Here is a 14,132-nt window from a genome sequence, read left to right as displayed (position 1 = left end):
CCTAACCTGCATGTCTTTGGACTGTGGGGGAAACCGGAGCACCCGGAGGAAACCCACACGGACACGGGGAGAACATGCAAACTCTGCACAGAAAGGCCCTCGCCGGCCACGGGGCTCGAACCTGGACCTTCTTGCTGTGAGGTGACAGCGCTAACCACTACACCACTGTGCCGTCGCCCTTATTATTATTATGTTTTTAGTTCTTTCCCCAATCGCTTATTTACAGGTAGTGTTAAAAAAAAAAAGATTCTGTCAAATAAATAGAATCTGTCCCAATGCAGGATGTGCTATATTTTACTCTATTGTATAACATTAATTCATGTCATATCTGACTGATCAGAAGGTGTTGATTAATTTTCTATAACAGCTCTGACAGTAGTTCAGCTGCAAGCTAATCATTTTATATGATTAGCGCTCCTTCTAATGCCGTATCATTTCTGTGGTAACAACTCACACGGACTTGTACAGTATGGCAGATTCACCACATCATCTAAACCTAAGAACAGATGTATTTAAAAAGCATGCTGGTATTTATTCATTCATTCATTATCTCTAGCCGCTTTATCCTTCTACAGGGTCGCAGGCAAGCTGGAGCCTATCCCAGCTGACTACGGGCGAAAGGCGGGGTACACCCTGGACAAGTCGCCAGGTCATCACAGGGCTGACACATAGACACAGACAACCATTCACACTCACATTCACACCTACGGTCAATTTAGAGTCACCAGTTAACCTAACCTGCATGTCTTTGGACTGTGGGGGAAACCGGAGCACCCGGAGGAAACCCACGCGGACACGGGGAGAACATGCAAACTCTGCACAGAAAGGCCCTCGCCGGCCACGGGGCTCGAACCTGGACCTTTTTGCTGTGAGGTGACAGCGCTAACCACTACACCACCGTGCCGCCGCCCTTATTATTATTATGTTTTTATTTTTTCCCCAATCGCTTATTTACAGGTAGTGTTAAAAAAAAAAGATTCTGTCAAATAAATAGAATCTGTCCCAATGCAGGATGTGCTATATTTTACTCTATTGTATAACATTAATTCATGTCATATCTGACTGATCAGAAGGTGTTGATTAATTTTCTATAACAGCTCTGACAGTAGTTCAGCTGCAAGCTAATCATTTTATATGATTAGCGCTCCTTCTAATGCCGTATCATTTCTGTGGTAACAACTCACACGGACTTGTACAGTATGGCAGATTCACCACATCATCTAAACCTAAGAACAGATGTATTTAAAAAGCATGCTGGTATTTAATATAGGAAAATATGTAATCCCGACATTGATACTTTCTGCAAGTAGACATTTATTTAATATCTGTGCAAGGAGTCTCCAGTGTCAGTGCTTTGTAACGCTTGCACTTTCTGGTTTCTGTGTCACATGGCAAGCAGCATTTATTCATTAAAAAAAAGGGAGACTGGTGAGGGAACAACTGTATATAACTGCTTCCATGTGATAACAGGAACTCAAACAGATGTTCCACATCATTAAACATGACTATAAATGGAGAAAAGGTAAAATGGGTAATTTTCCAGTGTCCACATCTTGATCATAAACTGATATCTATTCAGTACATCTCTATTTATATTTGCTCAATGGCAGGCGCATAGTATATAGCCTGGGCCCGCCCATCCTAAGTGTGACGCAACACGAGGGCCTGTTGCGAGCTTAGTCTGGCCAGGCAAGCTATCTACAGCTCTTCCAAGCTCCCGAAAAATCAGGAGCCAATCAACTTTGAGCATCTCCAACGGCCCTGGGTAGAGGCGTGTTCAAGGCAGTGACGTAGTAGAACTGCGACCGGAAGCCATAGATTGTTTACAGAATCTATGCCGGAAGCGCTTCATTCACTAGAAACATTACGAACATGGAGCAAGTTCTCATTGAAAACGGAGCAAAGAGCAGCCCTGGAGGTATTTATTGAAAGGAAGGACGTTTTCGCCTTGCTCCCGACCGGCTTCGGTAAGAGTTTAATCTACCAGTTAGCCCCGTCGCGTCACATACGTCAGAGGAAAGAGTGATGTGATTGGTTTAAGCTTCGTCACAGCCTTTTCTGGCTTCGACCAGTAGCAAACTGAGGCATTTCAGGGAGGCGGGTCAACCACGCACTTTGGGAAACGGTTGGGCTTAATATCTTTGCCAGACCAAATGCTCACAGAGCTTTGAAGTCGCGTTAGCCAGACTACATAGTATATATCATCTATCCATCCATCCATTATCTGTAGCCACTTATCCTGTTCTATAGGGTCGCAGGCAAGCTGGAGCCTATCCCAGCTGACTATGGGCGAGAGGCGGGGTACACCCTGGACAAGTCGCCAGGTCATCACAGGCCTGACACAGAGATAAACAACCATTCACACTCACATTCACACCTACGGTCAATTTAGAGCCACCAATTAGCCTAACCTGCATGTCATTGGACTGTGGGGGAAATCGGAGCACCCGGAGGAAACCCACGCAGACACGGGGAGAACATGCAAATTCCACACAGAAAGGCCCTCACCGGCCACTGGGCTCAAACCCAGGACCTTCTTGCTGTGAGGCGACAGTGCTAACTACTACACCACCCATATATCACCTATAATAATGCATTTCAACACAACTCACATTAGTGACCAAAAGACCCATGAAGCTGCATGTAACATGTTGGAGAAAAAACCTTCTAGAAAAGAAATTAACATTGTTCAGATCTGTGGGAAACACAGTCTTTACATGAATTGCCAATGAACACATGATTATGTGGGTGCAAGACTAAGACAAAGGTTCTTCAAGGACAGCTTGAAGGAAAACGGTTCAACAGTATTAAACTGAATAGTCTCACAAGACTGAACGTGTTATTCTAACGGTGTAAGGTTTGAGAGAAAACACCTCATGCTGCTTTGGAAACAGTTTTGATAGGATCAGGATCATAGAGAGTGAGAAAGAGTGTGAGTAAGAATATGGAAAGGTACAGGTCAGACTCTGCACACATGGAAATTTGATGACAAAGACACAACACTGGAGACCTGTTTAATGCAGCGGGAGATTCCAGAAGCAAAGAAAAGCAATATCTCATCTGTCCAAAGATTTTTGTTCCACATATATCACAAATAAATAAATGAATGAATGAATTACTGCTTTACACATGCATGTGCTCATTTTCTCTTTAATTTATTATACTAAAGTTATTATGGAAGATAATGAATGCTTTTCACTGATATAAATGAAACAGGAGAGGACTTTGGATAAGATTTCAGAATTAGATATGGCGAATATACTGCACATGCTTTTTTGTATACACAGTTTAACACATAGTTTTAGTTAACATGTGTAATTCCTGCCTGTTCCCAGGGATTAATTATATGTATAACTAGCAGGTTACCTGCCATTGCCCGGGTTTTGCAAAATTCTGGGTTGCCCTCAGACTTCCATGTCAAATTTGGTGAAGATCCGTCAAGAAATGGTGATGTTAACCCAAGACCTACAAAAATCCAAACATCCACCACCCAAGGGCCCACCGGGGACCCCCTGAGGCCCAAATATGGAATTTCTGAGTTCTGCCAAATTGTGGCTATATCCTGTACCCACGTCCCAAGTTTAGTGAAGATCTGTTGAGAGTTTGTGCTGAGAAATGTAATGTGAAAGGCATAGAGAGAGGGGGTGGGTGGATGTTGTGCCCTCCAGGGACCTCCCTGGGGCCTGTACATGAATTTTGTTTATATCTGCAAAATTCCGGGTCAACCCCGGACCTACTTGCTAAATTTGGCGAAAATCCATCGAGAAATGGCAACGTTAGCTCAAGACAAACAAACAAACAAACAAACTTTGCCGCTTATTATATGGATGATAAGAGAGACCTGTATCATGTTATTTATCATGTTGTCAGTCCTGCGCACTGTGGCACGTGCACCAAAAGGCGGCCTCAGGCTGCGCGCGTGCTGAGTGAGCTCCAGCACACGCGCCATGAACAAGGTGCACCTGTTCTCATTTAGTGAACGAAGTGTTGGGCTATTTAAGGACTGCACTGATGCAAGGATGATGCAAAGTATTACACCACGTTCAGTGCACATTACCGAGCCTTGTTTCCCGTGTTTGTGGTTTTCCTGGTTTCTCGACTCCTGTTCCTGGTTCTAGTTCTCGTTCTCGTCTTGCCTCCAACATCCTGTTTGCACCTCGATTGACCCTTTGCCTGTTTTCCCGTTTATGACCTTGCCTGCTGATTTGGACTGTTTGCTTTGTGTGTGTTTCATGCAGTCTATGTATAGATTGCACTGTATTATAATAAACACTTCTGCAGATACATCCGTCTCCCTCACGCACCTGACAGAATACTTCGCCCAAAATGGATGTAGCGGAAGTGTTTCAATACGCAATCCCACGCCGCTTCCGGGTTTCCCTGCCTCTGCCACTCACCTCGTATTTTTGTCTGAAGACTGACTGGAGTCCCCCGGCAGTCTACGATGGGATATATCACCCTATGGGATTCAAGCTGCAGTGTGATCTCTTCTACGAGAACCTCCAAGAGCCCAAGCCACCCAAACCCATCTGGGTAAGCTTTGTACTGACATTCATTGCTGGATGAGCATGCAGATGGGTGGACTATCTGATTCAGGTTGAACACCTGTGCCTTCATAACTGTCAGACTTTCTTTGCCATGCTAAAGTTTATTTTTGAATGCTTAGTAAGGGAGGAACCCCATGAACATTTTTGGGGAGGGGCAATCATGCCAGAGGCCAACCCAGCTGAGGAGGTCGGCGCTCCAGAGCTCCCTCCTGTGGTCGACGCAGTAGAGGTGGCTGTTGCTCTAGAGCGCCTCCTAAAGGCAACCACTCCAGTGGCCAACTCAGATGAGGAGGCCATCGCTCCAGAGCTCTTCCTAGTGACTGAAGTAGAGACAGCAGAGGAGGCTGTCTCTTTTGAGCTGGTTTCTCAGACAGAGCCAGCACCTATTCCTGTTCCCGTGCCTGCACCTGTTTCCATGCCAGCACCTGTTCCTGTTTCCGTGCCAGCACCTATTCCTGTTCCTGTGCCAGTGTCTGCCCCAGAGGTGGAGCCAGCTCCAGAGGCAGAGCCAGAATCAGCACCAGCACCTGCTCCTGGGCCAGTGATGGAGCCAGAGTCAGCGCCAGCGCCTGTTCCTGGGCCATAGGCGGAGCCAGAGGTGGAGCCTGCACCAGAGTCTACTCCAGAGCCAGTGCCGGAGCCAGCGTCAGAGTCTACTCCAGAGCCAGTGCCGGAGTCTGCATCAGAGCCAGAGCCTGAGCCCAGTCCAGAGCCCTCTACAGAGCCTGAGCCCAGTCCAGAGCCCTCTACAGAGCCTGAGTCCAGTCCAGCATTGTCTCCAGAGCTCGAGCCCAGTCCAGCGCTGTCTCCAGAGCTTGAGCCAGAGTTCATGCCGTCTCCAGAGCCCGAGCCAGAGCTCAAGTCCAGTCCAAAGTCGTCTTCAGAGCCTGAGCCATCTCCAGAGCCCAAGCCATCTCCAGAGCTCGAGCCCAAATCCAGTCCAGAGTCATCTTCAGAGCCGAGTCCAGTCCAGAGTCCATGTCAAGTCTTGCGATCAAGCCTACTCCTAGCCGAAAACCCAAGTCATGTCCAGAGCCTGAGCCTGAACACCCACCGAGGCCCCATATGATGGATTTTTGTTCCCGGAGGGAGATCTTTGGGAGGGGGTTCTGTCAGTCCTGCACGCTGTGGCGCGTGCACCAAAAGGCATGCCTCGGGCTGCGTGCGCGCCGAGTAAGCTTCAGCACGCGTGCTGTGAACAAGGCGTACCTGTTCTCATTTAGTGAATGAAGTGTTGGGCTATTTAAGGACTGCGCTGATGCCAGGACAATGCGAAGTATTGTCACGTTCAGTGCACATTACTGAGCCTTGCTTCCCGTGTTTGTGGTTTTCCTGGTTTCTCAATTCCTGTTCCTGGTTCTAGTTCTCGTTCACGTCTTGCCTCTGACATCCTGTTTGCGCCTCGATTGACCCTTTGCCTGTTTTCCCATTTATAACCTTGCCTGCTGATTTGGACTGTTTGCTTTGTGTGTGTTTCATGCAGTCTATGTATAGATCGCACTGTATTATAATAAACACTTCTGCACATACATCTGCCTCCCTCGTGCACTTGACACATGTAATATAAGAGAAAACTGACCATAACAACACAGGTCAGAATAACACAGCTGTAATTGCTAAATAATAATAATAATAATAATAATAATAATAATAATGGATGAGTATAAGGAAAGGATACTGAAAGAGAAGGTTGCTTTAAAGGAGGCTATACATGGGCAGTTTGATAGAGGCACCAAGATGTTAAAGACAGAGAGCTAATGGGATTGGCTTGTGAAGGGTGACTTGAAGCGTGAGACTAAAAGTTTGTTGGTTGCTGCCCAAAACCAGGCACTGAATACAAACTCTATCAGAAAGAATATCTACCATCAAGTTGAATCTGATAAGTGTAGGTTATGTGGCGAAAAGGTTGAGAGCGTAGCACACACTGTGAACACCTGCAAAATGCTGGTGCAGAAGGACTACAAGCGTCGCCATGATAAAGTGTGCTGTCACCTCCACTGGTGTCTCAGTAGGCAATATGGTATTGAGACCGATGACAAATGGTATCGTCATAAGCCAGAATCTGTAGTAGAGAATGAAGAGGTAAAGATTCTGTGGGATTTTAACATCCAAACGGACCGTATCATTGAACATAGACATCCTGATATCATGGTGGCCAACAAAGTAAGAAGAAGGTGTTACTGTGTAGATGTAGCCATCCCTGGAGATCACTATATTGCCAAGAAGGAGATCGAGAAAATTGACAACTATGCCGATCTGAGAGTAGACATTGCCAGGATGTGGGATATGGAGACTACAGTAGTCCCTATAGTGATAGGTGCATTGGGCTCAGTACCAAAGAACTTGAATGCCAACCTTGATAAAATAGGCATTAAGCCTCATGTACCCGCTCTACAAAAGTCAGTTTTGCTTGGCACTGCCGACATTCTGCGAAAAGTGCTCTCGGTCTGAGTTCAAAGTGACTTGATGGAGAGCACGATAATGTAAGAACTCCAGTATAAATGACTGTGCGTACTAAGAGATAATAATAATAATAATAATAATAATAATAATAATAATAATAATAATAATAATAATAATCCAAGTATGTACATGTGATGTATGTCATACAGAGATATGAATAATCAGGGTAGTAATTTCCATAGTGTGGCCCAGGATTTGTTTTCCATGAAGTAACAGCCCAATTAAAAGCAAGAATGTTTAAATTAACCTCAATTGTGGCATGACCTCACTGTCCCAACATTTTGATTACATTCAAATTGTTTGCAGGCCTTACTTCACTTAAGATGTGACAAACATGATGACTATTCAACACAAATGGCAAAACACTTTGTAACATTGCAAAAATAAACTTTAATGGAGAGAAAGACCAATAACTGTATTTGCCTTTGTAAAATATTTAGGTATATATTGTATATTCACTGTGTAGGCAGGCATGCATTTTGGAATATTGTGAAGAAGTGAATTATATTATTTTCAAAATACTTGAATAGGGAAATTATTTTCAGGAGTGAGCTGGAACAGACAAGCTCGAGCCTCTGGATATTAGTCAGAAGTCTGAGTTATGGTCTGAACTGTCTGTGCATGAGAGGAAGTTGGAAATTTCCCATTGAAGCACCATTCACCTCCTGCCATAATGAAGCTGTGTTCCAAATGTTTCAATGCCTAAAGAAATAAGGCAGAAACAAACATTGTGGTCTGTGCCAGAATAACACTGTACTATTTATGATCTATCTGTAATAATCTGCTTTCATTTTTAAAATAAACTATTTCCTTCAAACAACAAAATGCATTATGGGTGTAACTTTGCATATTCTCTACTGTGCTTTCTAATGTGGCTACAAAATGACAAAATGATGACTCAATGGTTAAGGCTCTACCAAACTCGCACTGCCAATGGCCAAGTTGACACTGTTGGACCCTTGAGCAAGGCCCTTAACCCTCTGTTCTCCAGGGGTGCTGTATCAGGGCTGATCCTGCACTCTGACCCAGCTTCTTAACAAGCTGGGATATGTGAAGAAAAAAAATTCACTGTGCTCTCAGGTATACACGACAAATAAAAGCTTCTATAGTTTCTTCTTCTAAATTTGCAAAGTATTGAACTGGGTGCATTTTTGTGCACAGGCAAGGTTGGCTTGTATTGGTGAGTTAGCAGGGCTAAGCTGTCTCTCTTTAAAGAATAATGAGGGTTTTTTTTTTGTCTTAGTTGCTGTTTACAAATAACTTGAAGTGGATTTTTTTTGTAACATTTGTGAGACCAAGAACAATGGCACCACCAAATGCACTGAATGATATGAATTAGAGGCTGAGGCTGAGTTCTTTCCAGATTTATACAGTCTACTGTTAAAAGTTGTGTCAAATAATTACTCAGAGTGAAACGTCTCCTAGAATTTGTGTGCAAGGGGAATTTTGTGTCCACTGGGGCCATAACATGTCATCAGCATTCACGGAGGATTCTTAATACAGTATAAGTGGTATAAGTGGTCACTTTTGACAAATATTACAGTATATGCATCAGGCAGTCATGGTGGAATCCCTTGTAGTGTGCAAAGAATATAACTTGCAATTTATGTAACCCATTTAGTTAACTAATGCATCTAATGTAATCTAATGCATCTAATGGAGATCGTGAAGAAGATCTATCTGGAGAATTGGACCAAAACAATGGTAAGAAATGAATGCAAATGACAGTACTTGGATTTAGTCAATTTGACCAGCTAGGTAGTAGCTAGTATCTAGTATCTTATGTTATTTTTATTTTGCTGTATACTTTACTTTTTTACCTTTTTTATGTCATTCAAGATAATGAAGTATTAATGATCTTACATATAAAATAATAATTCTTGCATACAAACTAATATGATTCTATGGATGGGTGGAAGGGGGGCGTTGTTCTAAGCTGTTGCTTAGAAACCCCAAATGTCCCCAAATGAACCCCAAATGTCCTGTCAGTCATCATTGCTAAGACACATGTGTAAGGAACATGAACAAGATGGATTTCTTTCTCAATTGTTGATTTTTTAAAATGCATTTTGAGGAGAATCTAGGATGTAAATAGAGTAAGCAGACTCCAATCAAAGTATAATTACGCAAAGGGTAAGCTGTTCTGTTTCATTTTGACTTAAAACATGGTTAATGGCAAATGTAGCTTTTTTGTTCACCAAGAATGCTATTCAGAAGAAACACAGCATGATTCAAAACCCTGATTTAAAAAACAGCTATCACAAAATTGTGCTGCTTTTTTTGTGCTTTTCACTGGACGTGTACTGTACTCTATGATGAGGCCCCATACTATACAGTATAATCATAATGATTTCATAACGCTAAGTTACTCGTAGGTAGTACAACTGTTATCACACTTATTCAGTACCTTGCTTAATCCACAAAATGAAACGTAGCAAGAGAGTTACAGATTGGAATATCAGAAATCCAGAGCAGTCATTAGTGTTTTTGCTTCCAAAGGAAAAGAAAGAAAAACAAAACGAATAGATTCCATTTCACACACATACAGTTTATCTTTCCTCCAGTATCAGTAAGTGCCAGTAACCTTTAGCTAAGAGATGGGTTTATTGAAGTCACACTAAAAAGATAGAGGGAACCTGTGACTCAAGTGGATTTTAAACCAGGCCACGTATGCATGGTGAGTGACATGGTGTTCTCCATGCTTTATCAAGTCCAGATGGGAGTTTGGCTAAGCCCATACTCTCTCCTCTCCCAATCATCAGAGATTAGTCTGCATTATTCCCTTTGCACACAGTTTCTTTCTCATGCGCAAAGGAGCCAAAAATCAGAGCCACAAATCTGTCTGTTTGACTGACTCTGACACAAGGGAGTATATAAAGCAGCAAAATGTTCCAGGTTCACTTCATTTGAGGTTCATAAGAGACATTAAATAGTTATCTCCCAGTACTTATTAAACTACTTCCAATATTTCTGATTCAACCCATTCATGATGACTGCACCAGTTTATAAGTAAGAATTTAATTTATCCCATGTATTTACAGGACCTGTCCCTTTCAAGTGTTCTTCCATTCTAAGTTATTGAGAAAATGAGAGATTGCTGGATTTTATACATATATATATATATATATATATATATATATATATATATATATATATATATATATATATATATATATATCTGGCGGCACGGTGGTGTAGTGGTTAGCGCTGTCGCCTCACAGCAAGAAGGTCTGGGTTTGAGGCCGGCGAGGGCCTTTCTGTGTGGAGTTTGCATGTTCTCCCCATGTCCGCGTGGGTTTCCTCCGGGTGCTCCGGTTTCCCCCACAGTCCAAAGACATGCAGGTTAGGTTAACTGGTGACTCTAAAGTGTCAGCCCTGTGATGACCTGGCGACTTGTCCAGGGTGTAACCTGCCTTTCGCCCGTAGTCAGCTGGGATAGGCTCCAGCTTGCCTGCGACCCTGTAGAAGGATAAAGCGGCTAGAGATAATGAGATGAGATATATATCATCTCATTATCTCTAGCCGCTTTATCCTGTTCTACAGGGTCGCAGGCAAGCTGGAGCCTATCCCAGCTGACTACGGGCGAGAGGCGGGGTACACCCTGGACAAGTCGCCAGGTCATCACAGGGCTGACACATAGACACAGACAACCATTCACACTCACACCTACAGTCAACTTAGAGTCGCCAGTTAACCTAACCTGCATGTCTTTGGACTGTGGGGGAAACCGGAGCAAACCCACCCACACGGACACGGGGAGAACATGCAAACTCCACACAGAAAGGCCCTCGCCGGCCACGGGGCTCAAACCCGGACCTTCTTGCTGTGAGGCGACAGCGCTAACCATTACACCACCATGCCGCCCTATATATATATATATATATATATATATATATATATATATATATATATATATATATTTTAAATAACTCGTTTCTGTGTTTTTGTTTGTTTGTTTGTTTTATATCAGGACTATGAATCTGCCTGCGATGCTTATTTCTGTTTGTGCTCTTGCCCCTGTATGTGATTTGGACTGTGGTTATAAAAATAGTCCTAGGAACATAGGAAAAGGAAAGTGTCATGCCTGGCACTCATTACCTTCCAACCCTATCATATGTTTTTCTTCAGTACTGTCAGTGTGGGGATTTTTTTTTTTTGATCCAGTCAATCATTATAACATGAGAAGCATTGAGAAAAGAGAGAAGCAAATGTACAATCAAGTTCAGCATCGAATAATGGCTATACATGCAAACTATAGATTACAGTCTATCATCTGTGATAAGTTGTTCAAATAGAAAAAGGCGATCGTGAAACTTTGAACTTTGGACCTCCTGGCCTATGGGAGTGGTGTCTTCATGCAAACTGAACCATTTCACTTTACAATGGGTAAATATGTTATATAAATAATTATCAGTGTGCAACACAGAAAAATAGGTTAACTTGGTTAAATATATAACAAGCATAGCTAATCTAAAGTACCACAATAAACCATGGTATCATCATAGTTACCCTAAAGTACCACAGTAAACAATGGTATCATCATGGTGGTGTACAGTGCCTTGAAAAAGTATTCATACCCCTTGAACTTTTTCACATTTTTCCACCTTACAACCATGAACTTAAAATTTTTTTATTGAGATTCTATGTGACAGACCAACACAGAGTAGCACATAATTGTGAAGTGAAATGAAAATGATAAATGGTCTTCAAAATTTTAAACAAATAAAAATCTGAAAAATGTGGTGTGCATTAGTATTCAGCCCCCCTGCGTCAATACTTTGTAGAGCCACCTTTTGCTGCAATTACAGCTGCAAGTCTTTTGTGGTATGTCTCTACCAGCTTTGCACATCTAGACACTGAAATTTTTGCCCATTCTTCTTTGCAAAATAGCTCAAGCTCAGCCAGATTGGATGGAGAGCATCTGTGAACAGCAATTTTCAAGTCTTGCCACAGATGCTCAATGGGATTTCGGTCTGGACTTTGACGAGGCCATTCTAACACATGAATATTCTTTGATCCAAGCCATTCCATTGTAGCTCTGGCTGTATGTTTAGGGTCATTGTCTTGCTGGAAGGTGAATCTCCTTCCCAGTCTCAAGTCTTTTGCAGCCTCCAACAGGTTTTCTTCCAGGATTGCCCTGTATTTAGCTCCATCCCTCTTCCCATCAACTCTGACCAGCTTCCATGTCCCTGCTGAAGAAAAGCATCCCCATAGCATGATGCTGCCACCACCATGTTTCACAGTGGGGATGGTGTGTGCAGGGTGATGAGCAGTGTTAGTTTTCCGCCACACATAGTACTTTGCATTTAGGCCAAAAAGTTCAACTTTGGTCTCATCTGACCAAAGCACCTTCTTCCACATGTTTGCTGTGTCTCCTACATGGCTTCTGGCAAACTGCAAATGGGACTTCTTATGCCTGTCTTTCAACAATGGCTTTCTTCTTGCCACTCTTCCAAAAAGGCCAGATTTGTGAGTGTACAACTTATAGTTATCCTGTGCACAGATTCTCCCACCTGAGCTATGGATTTCTGCAGCTCCTCCAGAGTGATCATGGGCCTCTTGGCTGCTTCTCTGACCAGTGCTCTCCTTGCTCGCTCTGTCAGTTTAGGTGGACGGCCATGTCTTGGTAGCTTTGCAGTTGTGCCATACTTTTTCCATTTTTGAATGATGGATTGAACAGCTTCTTGAGACGTTCAGAGCTTGGGATATTTTTTTATAACCTAACCCTGCTTTAAACTTCTCCAGAACTTTATCCCTGACCTGTCTGGTGAGTTCTTTGGTCTTCATGATGCTGTTTGTTCTTCAGTGTTCTCTAACAAACCACTGAGGCCTTCACAGAACAAGTGTATTTATGCTGAGAGTAAATTACATACAGTAGGACTCTATTTACTAATTAGATGACTTCTGAAGGCAATAGATTGCACTGGATTGTATTAAGAGGTATCAGAGTACAGGGGGCTGAATACTAATGCACACCACATTTTTCAGATTTTTATTTGTTTAAAATTTTGAAGACCATTTATCATTTTCGTTTCACTTCACAATTACGTGCTACTCTGTGTTGGTCTGTCACATAAAATCTCAATAAAAAACTTTTAAGTTCGTGGTTGTAAGGTGGAAAAATGTGAAAAAGTTCAAGGGGTATGAATACTTTTTCAAGACACTGTAAGTGGTTAGCACTGTCGCCTCATAGCAAGAAGGTTCTGGGTTCGAGCCCAGCGGTCGATGAGGGCCTTTCTGTGTGGCATTTGCATGTTCTTCCCGTGTCAGCGTGGGTTTCCTCTGGGTGCTCTGGTTTCCCCCACAGTCCAAAGACATGCAGGTTAGGTTAACATGGGGTGGCCTTGGGCTGAAGTGCCCTTGAGCAAGGTACCTAACCCCTAACTGCTCCCCAGGTGCTGTAGTATGGCTGCCCACTGCTCTGGGTGTGTGTGCGTGTGTTCACTGCTTCAGATGGGTTAAATGCAGAGGATGAATTTCACTGTGTTTGAGTGTGCATGTGACAAATAAAGGTTTCTTCTTCTTCTTCATAGTTACCCTAAAGTACCACAGTAAACTATCATCACAGTTACCCTAAAATACCATAGTAAACAATGGTATCATCATAGTTACCCTAAACCATGGTAGGATCATGGTTACCATAAAGTACCATAATAAAACCATGTTAGGACCATGGTTACCATGAAGTCATCTTCTTCTTCTCCCTTGTCCAGCACTGTTGCCAGGTCGGGTCCATGTGGACCCTATTGATCCACATTTCATATTTATTGGAGTATAGTTTTACACTGGATGCCCTTCCTGCCACAACCCTCCCATTTCTGGACTTGGGAGACAACCATTCACACACATTTACACCTATGGACAATTTAGAGTAGTCAGTTAACCTAATCGCATGTGTTTGGACCATGGGGGAAACTGGAGCATCTGGAGGAAACCACACAGACACAGGGAGAACATGCAAACTCCATACAGAAAGTCCCACATCAGTCACTGGGCTCAAACACAGAACCTTCTTGTTGTGAGGCAACAGTACTAACCATTACATCACTGTGCCACCCAAAGGTTACCATGAAGTACCATAATAAAACCATGGTAGGATCATGGTTACCATAAAGTACCAGA

Source organism: Neoarius graeffei, chromosome 16 (assembly GCF_027579695.1).
Source record: "Neoarius graeffei isolate fNeoGra1 chromosome 16, fNeoGra1.pri, whole genome shotgun sequence".
Lineage (NCBI taxonomy): Eukaryota > Metazoa > Chordata > Actinopteri > Siluriformes > Ariidae > Neoarius > Neoarius graeffei.
This window is presented reverse-complemented; position numbering follows the sequence as displayed.